Source organism: Labrus mixtus, chromosome 15 (genome assembly GCF_963584025.1).
Source record: "Labrus mixtus chromosome 15, fLabMix1.1, whole genome shotgun sequence".
Taxonomy (NCBI): Eukaryota; Metazoa; Chordata; class Actinopteri; order Labriformes; family Labridae; genus Labrus; species Labrus mixtus.
This window is the reverse complement of record NC_083626.1, coordinates 20,414,223-20,419,304: the sequence shown is the minus strand read 5'-3', so window position 1 is coordinate 20,419,304 and position 5,082 is coordinate 20,414,223. Positions and strand designations below refer to the sequence as shown.

Below are 5,082 nucleotides of genomic sequence, written 5' to 3'. Positions count from 1 at the left end.
TGAGGTGACATCATCTTAAGTTACACGACAAAGCCCTGGAGAAACTTTTCAGGATGATAAATCTGCTCAACTACTCAACATTGTCAGGGTGTCTTGATGTTGACATTTTGATGAAAGTTCCTCTGTCAGAGAATAAATCTGACTCATAAAAGCCACAACGGCTCATATATTTACAGGCTTTTGTCACAGACTGCTGACCGCCGCACGGCAAACACAATAAAAATGAATCCTTCTGAGTATTTCTCATTTCCCTGTAAATCATCCTCTCTTTTTCATGCATGTGCCTGAATGATAAGTGTAGCAGATGTGTCAGTGTGAGGGAGCTTCTCCGCTCCACTGGTCTGCTGTAGATGGAAATGGATGACAATTATCAAGTGAAACCTCAAAGGTGGCAACTTTTGCAAACACAATGCGTTCACCTCATCTTGATTTGAGCTAAAGGATTCACTTTGAACATTCACCAAGAGGCCTCTTTGTATTTCCTGTGTGCACACACTTTCATTGGAGATACAAGCCGTCCAGAGGAGGAATATATGCTTTGTAAACATATCACTCTCTGACAGCAGATAGCAGGTAGAAGGCTCTTTGCAACCCGAAGAATAAACTCAAAACTGATAAACAAATCAAGTTCAGTCCATAAGCAATTTCTATTTCTGATATCTCGAAAGGGAAAAGCATCCAGTGTCCCTCACTTCCAGCACGTTGTGTTTGTCTTTATGTTGTTTGAGTGTGCTGCTTTCAGGTGGTCCTTGTAAGCTCATAATCTGAAAATATGTCACATCACTTGCTCCACTGTACAGGTAAACAGAATTTAGCTGCATTTTAGAGCCAGACCTATAAAAGTACCTTTTCTGAAAACACAGACCTGTCTTCAATCCTTAACTCTGTCTTAAGGGAGTCAATTATTTTATTTAATGAAACAACACTACTGACCCTAAAGCTTCATTTTGCATTTTTCCTAAACAGTTCTTCTTTTTTTTAAAACGATGATAATTATAACTCAATATTAAATATTCGGCCCGAATCTCCTGGTGGATTATCATACCCACTCTCTGTGATTTATTCTAAGAATCTATTTGTTTACTGACTCTTGGGACGCCAAACAAAAATGAACATTAGAGAGAGATTTTGATATAAATTACAACCTTTCCCAACTGTGCTTCAAAACGGATGATAATTACTTAATGGATTTAAAAAAAAACAGGGAGCAGCACCAAGGTCGTCTCTAATGTTTCAAGAGTAAGAAATAATTATAAAGTTGAATAACATTCATGCTTTTCATGGAGGGCTTATTTGCATTTTTTTTTTACAGAATCCAGCCAACAGTTCTCGTTGTAGCTAAAGTTGTAAGATTTGCTTGTTAGCCAGGATCTGAATGATTCTCGTCCAGCTTGAATGTTTTTAGTTATGCACTTTTTTTTCACTGCTGCCCATAGCCAGGACACACACCCCACAACCATTCATCCAAATCAGAATGAATAATATATTCATCAGCCCATTACAGGCTCCTGACAATGCATTAATAGAAGCTGATAAACCCCATCCTAATTCCATTTTTTTCCCATGGCTGATAAAATCCTGCCACTTGCTCATGGTAATTAATTACTGATATCTGGCAGATTGTAAAGGATGTCTGTGCCAAGGAGTTAAGTATCTCCAGTTTTTGTGATCTCATCTGCCCATTGGCTCCTTCCCACTTTTAGTTGCAGATTTAAAACCCAACTGTGAGGGAAAGCAGTGAGTTGTTTGAATTAAGTGTGCGGTTGTGAATTAGGAGACACCTGAGGATAAAATGCTTTATAGGATATGGATCCCATTACAGTCTAGCACACGTGCCCCCGCTGATTTCCACATTACTGTTTTTTATGGTATTTCATTTAAACCATTATGAAATAACAATAAAACAAAGTGATTCTCCAAAGAAGGCATACATCAACTGGCAGCATCTCATATCAAGCAGTGAAAATCACACCACTTTGCCCCATGGCACAAAGTGAATAATGCACAATGCAGATTGATTTTCATCCAGTTGTAATCTTTTTCATTTGGCTGTCAGCTGGCTAAATTGTAAGACAAGCAGGCATTGCGGCATGAAACGAGTCAGTGTGTTAAGGTAAGATGATAGTTTAAAGGATATAACTGCTCCCAAAGTTTCTTCATCTGGTACAGATAAGCCACGCTCCAACTGATGTTTGACCAATATTTATTCTTTTCCTTTTGTCAGCAAACACCGTGAAAAACTAAAATGAAGTAAATAAAGACACAAGCATTTATGAGCACGGATGACTATACAAAAGCTAAACAAAATGTCCTTTACAAATAAAAATACAATTACATACCGTGTGCGCCTTCTAACCAGAAATGTTTAGGCTTTGCAGTCTTTTAAAGTTCTTCACAGATGCGTCTCCTTCATTTGTGTCCTACCGTTGGTACTAGCTTCTGGCAGCACGTTTTAGAGGCATTTCCAGATGGCCTTCCTTATTCTGATGAATGTTTCCATTCAAGAGCTGTAAAAACTGGATGTCCTCTTGAGATATGTTTATTTCTCAATTGTTCGTGTCTTGAAAATCTGTTTCCAGTGCTTTGATCACAGAGGCAGGTGTGATAGATGGAAGTTCTTTCACAGAGACGCGATGGCAGATCCCTGCCACGTCCAATGAACTAATCCAAGGTTTAATGGATCCCACGATACTCCCGCCTAAGTCAGTTTTGACTGCATATGGATCGTAATCATCTCCTGTTATGACTTTCCTTGGTTTCAGAGCCCTTGCACAGTCAAAACCAATCAGGAGTCCTGCAGGACAGTTCAACAGATCTGGCATCTCTTCTGCAATGCTGAGAAGATGGGTCCACCTTTCTGCTGTCTCACAAGTTGGAATACTGTTTTTCTCCATTGGAATGTATTCTCGAGTGTCTCTTACTATGAGTCCTTCCACCTTTTGACAATGCATGATTGAACCCCTACCAGTCATTGTTGTTAACTTTAACTTAACAGGTTCTGTGTTTACCTGAATTTTTTCACAAATGTCTTGGTCAATAAATGTATTACTGCTTTGTGTGTCCAGTAATGCGTACACCAAGGTTTCTGGGCTGTTTCCTGCTGCACAAGAAAGCCACACAGGAACAATCATCGAAGTGCGGTCACTGTTTCCCACTCTCACACTGCATGAAACAGAGGAAGCACTGTCCTCTTGCGGTGGCGTTTCAGACCTTTCTCCTTGACGGCGTTCTTCATGAAGCGGAGAGGGGTGGCTTCGCCTGCAAATGTTACAAGTGACTCTCTGACGACAATTTTTGGAAATATGGCCAACTCTGAGGCAACCGAAGCACATATTGTTTTCAATGATGAATTTTTTTCCTTTCTTCAAGAGGTATCACCACGAATTTTCCACATTTATAGATAAAGTGCTGTTGTTGACAGTAGATACACTGAATTTGCCTTTTATTTTGAGTTGCAGGATAGCTGGGTTTGGAACTTTTGTCACCCTGAGACATACCTGTGGCCCTTGAAGTGGGTTTTGGATTTTTAGAGACCTTTGTTGATGCTACTAGGACACTGGCTTTCAGACGTTTCTGTTCCTTCTCAGGCTTGTCGCAAGTGTGCTTTAATGCATACAGGGAGGAAACTGGATTGCATGCTATGCGCGCCTCTTCGGCTACAAAGTCTGCAAATTCCTTGAAACCCGGATATGCCTTCCCTTCATCCAGTGTTCTAGTAACATACCGGTTCCAGCGGGTTGTTGCCCAGTCAGGAAGTTTCAGTAGTAATTTCTGATTTTCCTCACAATCATCTAAAACCCTGAGACCTTGCACATGGGGAATGGCATTCTTACACGAGATGAGGAAATCACTGAACTCTCTTAATTTAAGAGATTCTTTTGGTCCAATCTTTGGCCAGCTGCTCAGTTTTCCCCGGAAAGCTCTTTGAACTACAAAGTGCTTCTCCACTTATGTATTTTTTTCAAATAGAACAACTTATGTGCTGGATCTGTACAACTTGTCTCAATTAGAGCCTTAAAGCAGGTGCTCCACTCCGTGAATTTGAGAGGGTCTCCTGTAAACATAAACGGCTCTGGTGCTGGAAGTCTAGTCATTGCCAGGGATTCTTTCAATGCTTGGACTAGCGAGGCTTCGCTTTCCTTTTGCTCTAGTTTCCTGTCAGAGTAGTGAGGAACTGGAACACTCTGGAGAATCTGGTTTGATTCAGAATTCAATTTTGATTCCTCTTCTGCATACACATTGTATTCAGCCTCTATGACTTCAAGATCCCTTTGTTCTTCCAACAATTTTAACTTCTCTTGCTGAGCTAGAACCTCTTTTTTCTGAGCAGAGATTTCCATCTCCCTGTTTATTTCAGCCCGTTTTGATACCAAACGTGCAGCTGCATCAGCCTTCTTCGCAGTTACATGGCTTCCTTCCTGGCTATGACTTTGCTGACTACTCAGTCCAGCTCTAGAAACAGTTGATCCATAAATTGACTTTGCATCTTCTCTTTGGAGTAACTGAAGGAGTGATTCTTTAACAGCCGACGCGTCAAACTCCTTGATATCAACATCTGCATACCGGCTTTTCAGGAGGAGAGTAATTTCAGTAGTAACTGAAGTGCAGCTATCCATCTTCCTTCTTATGTCTTGAGATGGCATGGTAAGTCCACGTAAACTCTCATACTCTTGTTTTAGTTCTGACTCACATTTTTCTACAGATTTAAACATTTCACTTAACTCAGTTTTAGAGCATTCTTCCTTAAGTTTAGATCTTGTGAGTTGAACCTCTGCTTTAAAGTTTACATACCTTGACATAAACTTTCTTTCCTTTTTTGTTATTTCAGTCCTTTTAAACTCAAGCATTTTTTCTGTTGGATGTTTTTCCCTTTCTGATCGTCTAACCTCTGTTTCAACTTGAGAAGGTGGTTGGAACAATCCTGTCTTCTGTATTTCAAGATCTGCACAAATTTCTCCGACACGTGTCTCAATTTCTTGTCTTTCTGAGTCCTCAAGTTCAGTTTCTAATTGCTCTTGCAACTGTGCTTTCTCATATCCTAGAGCTGCAAGTACTTGCTTTAATGTGTTTTCTGATGTACTC

At 40.2% G+C, this 5,082-nt stretch overlaps 1 long non-coding RNA gene across 1 annotated transcript; it reads right to left on the bottom strand.

The window, feature by feature from the left end:
* Positions 1-2,186: 2,186 nt before the first annotated feature.
* On the bottom strand, positions 2,187-2,448 carry LOC132989624 (uncharacterized). The gene is made up of 2 exons (XR_009675929.1): positions 2,340-2,448; positions 2,187-2,240 (listed from the first exon to the last, which is right to left on the bottom strand). It is a non-coding gene; the product is annotated as an uncharacterized LOC132989624 (long non-coding RNA).
* Between the last annotated feature and the right edge of the window lie 2,634 nt (positions 2,449-5,082).